Below are 11618 nucleotides of genomic sequence, written 5' to 3'. Positions count from 1 at the left end.
TTTAAATTTCTAGTTTGTTAACTCATTTATTATATTTCTTGTATTTTAAATTATATGGTTCTGTACTTTTATTATATGGTTCTGCTTAAAGCATATTATATTTGGGTTGTCTCTTAATTACTATTTCTGCTGTAACCATTTATATTTTGTCTTAACATTATTATTGGTTGTTCATTATCATTATGTTGTACTCTAAAGCATTATGACTGAGTCTCCTGCTTGTAACTCATTTATTTATTATTGGTTCAGTGTACTCTAAAGCATTATGACTGAGTCTCCTGCTTGTAACTCATTTATTTATTATTGGTTCAGTGTACTCTAAAGCATTATGACTGTCTCTCTCTGCTTGTAACTCATTTATATATTATTGGTTCAGTGTACTCTAAAGCATTATGACTGAGTCTCCTGCTTGTAACTCATTTATTTATTATTGGTTCAGTGTACTCTAAAGCATTATGACTGAGTCTCCTGCTTGTAACTCATTTATTTATTATTGGTTCAGTGTACTCTAAAGCATTATGACTGAGTCTCTCTGCTTGTAACTCATTTATTTATTATTGGTTCAGTGTACTCTAAAGCATTATGACTGAGTCTCCTGCTTGTAACTCATTTATTTATTATTGGTTCAGTGTACTCTAAAGCATTATGACTGAGTCTCTCTGCTTGTAACTCATTTATTTATTATTGGTTCAGTGTACTCTAAAGCATTATGACTGAGTCTCCTGCTTGTAACTCATTTATTTATTATTGGTTCAGTGTACTCTAAAGCATTATGACTGAGTCTCTCTGCTTGTAACTCATTTATTTATTATTGGTTCAGTGTACTCTAAAGCATTATGACTGAGTCTCCTGCTGCTTGTAACTCATTTATTTATTATTGGTTCAGTGTACTCTAAAGCATTATGACTGAGTCTCTCTGCTTGTAACTCATTTATTTATTATTGGTTCAGTGTACTCTAAAGCATTATGACTGAGTCTCCTGCTTGTAACTCATTTATTTATTATTGGTTCAGTGTACTCTAAAGCATTATGACTGAGTCTCTCTGCTTGTAACTCATTTATTTATTATTGGTTCAGTGTACTCTAAAGCATTATGACTGAGTCTCCTGCTTGTAACTCATTTATTTATTATTGGTTCAGTGTACTCTAAAGCATTATGACTGAGTCTCTGCTTGTAACTCATTTATTTATTATTGGTTCAGTGTACTCTAAAGCATTATGACTGAGTCTCCTGCTTGTAACTCATTTATTTATTATTGGTTCAGTGTACTCTAAAGCATTATGACTGAGTCTCCTGCTTGTAACTCATTTATTTATTATTGGTTCAGTGTACTCTAAAGCATTATGACTGAGTCTCCTGCTTGTAACTCATTTATTTATTATTGGTTCAGTGTACTCTAAAGCATTATGACTGAGTCTCTCTGCTTGTAACTCATTTATTTATTATTGGTTCAGTGTACTCTAAAGCATTATGACTGAGTCTCCTGCTTGTAACTCATTTATTTATTATTGGTTCAGTGTACTCTAAAGCATTATAACTGAGTCTACTGCTTGTAACTCATTTATTTATTATTGGTTCAGTGTATTCGAAAGCGTTATGACTGAATCTCTCTGCTTGTAACTCATTAATTCATTATTGATTCAATGTACTATAAAGCATTATGACTGAGTCTCTCTGCTTGTAACTCATTTATTTATTATTGGTTCAGTGTACTCTAAAGCATTATGACTGAGTCTCCTGCTTGTAACTCATTTATTTATTATTGGTTCAGTGTACTCTAAAGCATTATGACTGAGTCTCCTGCTTGTAACTCATTTATTTATTATTGGTTCAGTGTATTCTAAAGCATTATGACTGAATCTCTCTGCTTGTAACTCATTTATTCATTATTGGTTCAGTGTACTATAAAGCATTATGACTGAATGTCTCTGCTTGTAAATCATTTATTTATTATTGGTTCATTGTACTCTAAAGCATTATGACTGAGTCTCCTGTTTGTAACTCATTTATTTATTATTGGTTCAGTGTACTCTAAAGCATTATGACTGAGTCTCCTGCTTGTAACTCATTTATTTATTATTGGTTCAGTGTACTCTAAAGCATTATGACTGAGTCTCTCTGCTTGTAACTCATTTATTTATTATTGGTTCAGTGTACTCTAAAGCATTATGACTGAGTCTCCTGCTTGTAACTCATTTATATATTATTGGAATGGATGACAAGACTCATCTCTTGAGTTTTCTTTATTTTGCTCTCAGGGAGAATTTCTTGACACCCATGACTGAAGCATATAACAAACTGGTTATCATAATAGACCTGACCATAATTCTATATGTTATAGTAAGGTTCATGAGTAAGAACCTCACTATAACAAGCCTTAGCAGTGGCTAGATGCCAAAAGAAATAACCAAAATCCTGAAGTACCATGAAGATTTTGGCTGTTAGACAACATCAGCTGTTATAGCTACCAACATTTTATTCTACACAGATACATATTAGATTTTATTGTGTATGCTTCCAGAACTGGAGAGGTGCAATGATCTTCCTATAACCTGGACTAACAGAGCAACTTGTCTGCTGTTCCAGATACTGTCAGTGAAAGCTGTCTCTTTGCACACTTCATCTTTAAGGCATTACCCATGATGCTTTCTCTGGAAGATTTCAAGATGAAGGCATTGTACGTTAATCTTTAGTAGTATGTGCAGGGAAACTGTTTACTGTTTGCTCCTTGTTGGCATGTTGGCACTTGTACTGCCAAGTACTGACACAAAAAAAAAGAAAAAAAATAAGACTGGAAATCCAGATAAGAGTAAATCTCATACATTGCTCTTCCCCTTTGAACTTCTTTTTTTTGTGGGACGGGGGGGGGGCAAGTTCTCTGTACCCTCCAATGTGGGAGGGCAACAGCCCACAAACATATATATAGTAACTCTGAGATTGTCATACCTCAGAGAAAAGGGAATATTCCAGGAAATGGCAATCTTGGACTTATTACATGTAAGTTTGTTTTTTTCAGCCATTCAGTCTTTATGTTTCCAGTGTTTTTCAAGTGGATACCTTTACGGGTTCCTTTACAAAGCATGTATGCTACAGTCTCTGATCTTAGAGAGGTAATTCCAGTTCCAGGCTCCAACCCTTCAACTTTCACTTTGACATTAGTATTTTTTGTGACACATGTATGCTATTACTCTGATAAAAAAGTGGATTGCTATACCCATATGCTGTAAATATTACAAACAATATGATGTGGACCACCTTCATAACTTCAGCTTGTTATGTATTGCACATATGGATTTCAGGAAATTTGCCTATTAAAGTTCAGGTCTTGAAGTGAGTTTCTTAAAATCTATTTCTCATGCACTTAAGAGAATGGTTTTGATTCATAAACTGATCATATTCCTTTGTACAGTACAAGATAATGCACAGTTTTAAATTATGGAAGAGCCACATAATGAGACATTAGTTCAGGCAAATAAATCAAATGGAAATAACAATACTGAAGAAAGGATATACATTTTAATCTTCAAGTCATAATGCAGAACTAATGCAGAAAGATAAATCCAGCCATATCAATGATAGCAAGGTACAAACATATTTACAATGTACAATTAAGATGTTCTTTTCAGATGTAACTGAAACATGAGATTATATATCCACGCTGAAGATGGTTTGCCTGGTATTGTCAACAGCTGTAAATTTCAATTGTACCCAAGTCTGAGATTGCCATTTTCTTGAATATTCCCTTTTCATCCCAAATCTGTTGCATGTTGTATTGTGGTCTGGATGAATATTTGTAATGTTTAGTGATTACACTTAAGAGGGTTGATAAAACACTCAAAGTTTCATTAGCATCTCATAATATTGTAATTGCTAGCTTAGATGATAGCTGGATTAAAGGAGCATGTTGTAGTAATACATTAGTTGTATGCTAACAAACTTTCCCATTGCAGGCTCTCCCTGAGTTTTGACTATGGCAGGCAAAGTGTTCCATGGATATGCCACAGAATGAGAATTACTTGGTTCATCTTTCAAGAGGAAACTGCATAATAGTATACAATTAAAACATGACATGGAAGAGAGTTGTGAAAGGATTTACTCTAGAATGGCAAGATCTGATCCTATGTGCAGAGCATGATGGATCAAACACACAGCTAAAGAGGCATTATCCTACCATATACCTCATCCCATATTGTAAACTATTGCTATTTTACCATAAGAATAAATTAAAATTTTCATCTGTTTGTGTCTCAGTCTTGTGAGCTGAGCACTGAAAATGTACATTTGCATATCCCCTTAATGTTCACCTAACTCAGAGAACCAATAAGGTGGGTTCACTAGACTTCTTCAGCTATGTTTACCGATTCAAGTTTTAAGAATCAATTTAAACTAACCATTCATGTGACCTAGCATCTGCCTGTACTGCAGATCACAGCATGATACGTACTGTGGCCAGAGTTGCTTATTTTGCCCCACCAGAATGGAAACTGCACGTGAGCTCCTACTTGTTCATTTATTCAGTGAACTTTGTTAAGGGGTAGATGGACTAACCCGGGGGTAATTTTCAGCTACAGTCTGGACCATTCACAAAAATAAGAAATATAGATACAAAGGCTTATTTTACATTACACAAAGAACACTAGGATTATAGATACAGCGGTACAGGTAAAGACACATGAACATTAAAAGTATAAGTACAAAAGTACTACTGGAGACATTTTATATATAATATGAAATGAAAATGCATCTTGAAAACAAAATTATTAAAATTGCAATCAAAGTATCAATTATGTGTCATATGTGCAACTTTGACAATTTACATTGAGTACCTGTAGATTAATAGATCATAATTAAATCAATTCAGTATTATAAAAAAATAGTGTACAGATATTTAAAGGATGAGAAATAGTAGAAGGAAACTGGGTGTGAGCTTAACTGATAAAATGGAATGGAATAATATTAGAATTACATAACAGATAATTCACCATAGGTTCATAGGTTCATAGGAGATTACTAGGCTAATGGTTTTAGAGCTCTTACAAGCCTAGCCAATATAACCTGATTTAACCCAATATATGACCTGATGGCACGGGTTTGTGCCTATGCCTTGAGTATGTTACAGATTGCCCCTGTCCATAAGGGACATAAGTGCTACCTTAGGTGTGAATTTGTGATTCCCCATCCATTGCTCCAAACTGTGTTTGAAGAGGACCAGGGAAGGGCTCTGCTTAATGTGAATAGGAAGCCTGTTCAAAGATGGGGCAATCACTGAGACACATATCTGTCTCTCCAGAATGTTTTGTTTGAGTCACTGACCAAGTTTAGATGCCACGATTGGGTGAACCTCATGCTGCTTGACTTGTGGATGTGTAGCAGCTCCATCAGGGCTGGATTTGTGAGTGCCTTTTATGTCAAGCATAGGTAACCCCTCAATAGTTGGTAGGTGACAGAGTAAAGGTATAGGGCTTTTAGTCTATCCACATAGGACATGTTTACACCCTGTATTTTCTTTGTGAGAAACCTCTGAGGTTATGCCAGCTGCTGTAAGTGCCTACTCAAGTACGTGCCAAATGGCATTTTGCACTCGATTATGGGTCTAATTGGTGTTGAGTACAGAGGGACTATAATTTCCTTGGATGCCATACCTTTACATATAAGTTGTGCTACATATAAGGACTTCCTCACCACTGTGGACACATGGCAGTCAAAATTCAGTCTACTGACTGCATTCTAGAGCTCTCACCTCTGAGTCTAATCTTAGGGATGCGCTATTGATGTTGTAATTTGAAGGGATATTTGACTTCCCAAAGAGTATGATAATGCATTTTTTTTCACATTAAGTTTTGGGCATGTTTCTAGCATCAATCATTTGTCTGATCTAGACCCTCCTGAAGGATATCTATATCAAACCGATCACAATGTTGGAGCCATAGGGATCACCAGTAGGCCGAGGAAGTCGTCTATGAAACTGATGATCGCCTCCCTATGACCCATTCTCTGCCTCCATTGATATATCCACATCTTGGTTATTTAGACAGTTATGTGTCCCTGTATTCCTAGAAGCAAGCATTAATGATGAAGGCTATGATCCTCACCATCCTCTTCTGATCTGATGTACATGGAGTTATTCTGATGCGCAGTGTCACTCAACCATGTACAGATCAGTAAATCATGTACAGACCACCGCATGCATTATATTCTACTATGTAATATCACACTGTCACTGTGTACATGTCAGAGTCCATGTAGGTAGACTATGATTCCCCTGTGCTGATGTATGCTGTGCACAACATCTCTATACGTGTGTGTGTGTGTGTGTGTGTGTGTGTGTGTGTGTGTGTGTGTGTGTGTGTGTGTGTGTGTGTGTGTGTGTGTGTGTGTGTGTGTGTGTGTCTTTGTATGTTTGCTGCCTGTTGCCACCAATGTCATTGTTAGGTGATAAGATACTGGAGGTTGTGGCAGGCACTGCTTTTGCAGGTATGGAAGGTTCTATTGATGATGGCTATGCTGCATGCTTCTTAATGTACACATTTTGTAATATGCAGCATGCTACAAGCAGTTGACAGGTTGTGGCAAATGCATATTGCAGTGCCACCCAAAAGAGTATAGATAGAGGAAACAGGATTTCAGCAAGTCAGATGCATGCCCTATAGAATTCCTAGTTTGGGCCTGCAAAAAGTTATATTAATGCTCAGTCATACTTTGTGGGTTTTGTAAATACAACATCAGTCAGATTTTCAGGCATACCTCTAAATTGTCCAGAATATTACAGAATGTCCAGATTTTTGCCTCATATTTTTGATCTGCTCCTCTTAGAATTTGTGGTTTTTCTGTCAAATCATAGAGGATTGAAGTCACAAAACAGTGACAAGCATTTGAGTTTTAGGCTTTGTATGCTTCAGGAAATGAATACTAATGCAAGTCCTGTTATTCAATGTTCTGTTTTAATAGAGGCAATATTTAAAATCTGTCACTGATTTTGTGCCTTTGCCCACAATTTTGTTTTGAGTTTGCCCTGAATTCTTGTTCTAGGAGGTGGAAAGGTAAGATTCTATGGATTATCCTGCATCAGATGCAACAAATTAGGGACATACAAAGGAAATAGATACAGTGAGGGGTGAGACATGTACTTATTATTAGTGGCTTAAAATATGTGGGTGCACCTGTATGCCAGCACATACTTGCTGACCCTGAGGTATGTTGCCATACAGAAAATGGAGATAGTGATAACCTATCATCACGGGCACTGCCAAGGCACTGTGTAGACCAATGCACAGTGAGCCACTGTGCACTTCACACTGCACGACAGCTGATGGAATGGTAGTCCTTCCAGTTAATCTAATTTTGCCTGTGGACACCAAATGGGGCTTTTATTGCCATTTGTGTTTAATGTGTAGCTCACAACGCTTAGAAAAAGTGGGCAATATCATCAAAGACTCTCATGGTGGTGGCTGTATCCTCTGACATATATGGAAAGCAGATGTGTTGATCTACAAGTGGTAGCCATTTATTGAAGAATGTCTTAGGTATCTTATAGGCCAATATTTATGATATTCTCAGTGTGTCCCAGGTCTGTGAAAGTTCACTTTTGTTAGAACAGTAAGAACTGTACACAACATGGTATCCACTGGTATGGAAAGCACAAGCATTCCTCCAGTTCTAGGTTGTGGACCATGCAAGTCTGTCAACATCAGTATACTGTCTCTGTCCACTCAAAACTGGCCCTATAGCTGCTGATGTGTCAATGTGTGCAATATCAGTCTTTGATGGTACTGCTTTTGTCGGAGTGTGCAGTAGCTTCATGACCCTGGGAGAATACGAACTGTGCTTAGGAAATGCTGTTGAGCAATAAATATTGCTGCTCCAAGAAGTTTCCACTCTTGTAACACCTCAAATGTTGGTGTGCTTTTTATCTTTATAATCAGACACATACATCTGTGTCACTGCCCATCTGATAATTATGAATCAGAATCTGCATTCCCAAGTCTTTAGTTACATGTCATTATGTATTCAATTGACTGTAATTCTTAGGTTAAAAGGTGAATAGTTGGCTAACTGCCCTGAATTTATATCATAATCATGGGCCATTTTAAACCTAGGCAATAACCCAAAGTTAGAATCAAAGCATGTACGTACTTTGTATCTATGAGGTGAAGACCTTAACTATTATGCCAAATTCACAGATTTGCTTAATAAGTTGAATCAGATGAATATTTTGATCACAAAATCCCTCTGCCATGTATTCATTGACCTCATAACAAAATCAAGAATCAGTATGCTATATTATTAAAACTTAATCAGGTACATTTTGCAAAACTAACCCCGGGATTCATGAAGCTTGGCGCAAGGACGGCATTAGCCTTGCACCAACCGTGCAGCATAGAGATGGCACAGCAGCACCATGTGCATATTAATGAAGGTGCACTGCCGTAACGGCCACATGCATAGGAAATGTGTACAAGTGCAGGGGGTGTGTCCAAGCGAGCATGTCGGCTGCATACACACAACCTAAAATGCTGACTAGTACAGCCTGCCTCTAATAGTAATCACTCCTGTCAGTGTCCGTGGATAGTGAAATGTATGCAAAGCATACAAGACATTTTTGCGAACACCACAATAAGAAGTAATCACAAAGGCACGTAGCTGAATATTGAGTCCCCATCCCTCGAACAAATGATATTTAAAACCCCGTGCCCGTATTCCATTGCAGTGTCGCTAGTTATACCAAGTGGAAGCAAAATGCATCATGTTAGTGCGCTGCCAATTGCTAAGCCTAGCCCAGTTGTCAGGGTTACCACCTGTCCTACATTGTGAGGGACAGTCCCCCTCTAGGCAGGTGTGTCCATATCAAAACCATTATAAATATGAAATGTCCTGCGACAGAAGGACATAATTATGTCCCATATTTTATGTAATAGTCCCATACAATACTTATGTCCGTATATAAAATACCTAAATGTTACAAGAAACAGAATAAGCAAGTAAATGAAACAGAATAAGCAATTACACTGCTACAACAATAAAAGCTTATATGTAGGCATGAAACTAAAGTACTATCCTTTGTAATGACTGAGGGTATGTGTTGGCCTGTAAACTCTGATGTGTGTCCTGAAAATGTCCCATCCAGGTCATATGAAAAGGTGGCAACCCTACCAATGGTCAAAGCATTCACCCAATGTCTGCCCATTGATGGTCCAAGTCGTCCTTGTCAGGACGACCCATAGATGAAAGGGTATTACCCGGGTCTACCTACCATGTCATGAAAGATAAGTATTTGAGTGTACCTATGCGTGTGAAGTACAGCATGTGGATGATCAGAAATGCTAGGATAGTCCTCACAACCATATTGGTCCCAGACATATGTAGTGTTCACAATGTGTTCTCTTGACTGTGCCATGGGCCATCAACTAGAGAAGGGATGAATGGTGTCTGTGGAATATGGGGTGGGAGGTGATGGGTAATGTAATAATTCGCCAAGGGGAGACTGGGTTGGATGCACAATAGGTGAACTGGAGGTCTACGAGGGAGCAGTGGGTGAATCAGGAAGATAACCAAAGAACAAATATACACATCCGCAATACAATCCCACAAACATGTGAACATTAAAAAGTGCAATACACATGTACAGAAATGTTACCAGCACATACTCTCATAATGGTCTTGCCTGAACTGAGCCATCCAACCCCAATACACCTGGTTACATATTTGAATACCCATCATCCCCTTCACAGCACACCCCCCCCTTCCTGAATGTCCACCAAAACCAGCCATACTCAGGCTGCTAGATAGGCGCAGTCATATCTGCACATAGTGACCCCTACCCATATCTAGTAGGCAGTCTCACCCTAGGCAGTCTCAGGTTTGCAAACTATGTATCCCTTGCATGTATAACCCTACCTTATAGCAGTAACACAAATAAGGTCTTCGGTCCTCACAATTTTTGGATATCCCTCATGGGATACGTATCTATTCTAAACATTAGACTTGGTGTCATGACACGATGTCCAGTCCTGTATACATCTGGACACAAGTTGTATGAACAGTAGTTGTCCACAAGACTGCTCAGCCTCCAGCCGGTCCTGCAGAACCTACGACCTGTTATTAAACACCTGACTGTGATGCACGTCTCCCCACGTGCATCATCGGGAATATATACCTTACACATTCGTATAGTGGCAGTCGGATATAGGGTGCTTAAGGTGCTTTAAAGCAGACGTAAGTAGGGTTACCACCTGCCCCACCTTGTGAGGGACAGTCCCTTTTTGGGCAGTTGTGTACAGACCAAATATAATACAATGGCAAATGTCCTGTGATTGTAGGAAACACTTATGTCCCATATTTCATGTATCAATTGCATAAAACAGTTATTTCTGTATGTAAAATACTTAAAGTTACAAGAAACAGATTAAGCAACTAAACTGCTTTGTACTGACTGTGGGTATGTGTCAGCTTGTAAAATCTGATGTGTTTGGCCATATGAAAAGGTGGCAACCCCAGACGTAAGCGGGTATGCACGACGGTAAGTGGCGGTGATTCAACGGCATGGGAAATGTAAATGAGCATGTAGGTGTATTTGCATGTGTATGTACAGACCGATATATATATATATATATATATATATATATATATATATATATATATATATATATAAATAAAGAATGAACATGGTCACAATATAGCAGTGATAACGAATGTGAAAGGAATCAGCAGCGGAAAACCCCGTAATAGTTAGTGCTGTTATATACCAGGATGGCCATAGGTGAGCACACCTCTGCATCCCCAACCACAAGTAGGATGCTAAAAGTGGAACGAATGATCTCCCCATACTAACTATGACTTTTAACTAGGTACAGGGCAGTCCTGGTCTCCAGTCAGACAAGCCTAAACCTGGATGACCATATGAACACCCTGACAATAGAACACACGTATGTGCCAGGACTATAGGCTTTGGAGGTCTGAATATCCTCGGAGTGAGTCAACATGCAGCATGGGTCCAGAGCAGTAGGGATAGGGAATGGCGCATGTGTAGTAGTGCAGTTTTTCCAACAGGAAAATGGATGCCTGCTGTATAAGTGAAGTGATGAGGCGTGAGTTTGGGTAACTATGAACCATGGGTATACATATAAATGAAGCAGAACACCAATAGTATAGTGGTTAGAGCATCCACCTAACGAAAAGGCATTGACAGTTCAAGGTTGACAATAGCACATATCATTTTCCTTGTGGAATGAATGTTGCTCTGCTGTAAAGCCGAATTTAAACATGTAAAGGTGAACGTGTGTATTGCATGGCACTATTAACCAGATCCTTTCAATCAAAGTGGTATTGTCATAATGAATAAGGCACAAATAAGCACAAATAAGCGGCAGTAAACATATGTAACGCACAGTAAGAATAGGCGAGTGTGCCTGCGCAGGTGTAAGCAGCTCCCAGCATAGGAAATGTATGTTTGTATGTACAGATGTAATATATATACACATATAAACGAAAAAAGTGAAGCAGAAGCACCAAAATTGTAACTAGAATCCACCTCACAGGTCCTTCAGAAAACGGAAAATATGAGGTTTATTTGAAAAAAAGTTTTAATGCACAATCCACAAACTGCATAAACACATAAACA

The sequence above is a fragment of the Protopterus annectens genome, chromosome 12.part0 (assembly GCF_019279795.1).
Source record: "Protopterus annectens isolate FY-2018-M chromosome 12.part0, PAN1.0, whole genome shotgun sequence".
NCBI lineage: Eukaryota > Metazoa > Chordata > Ceratodontiformes > Protopteridae > Protopterus > Protopterus annectens.
This window is presented reverse-complemented; position numbering follows the sequence as displayed.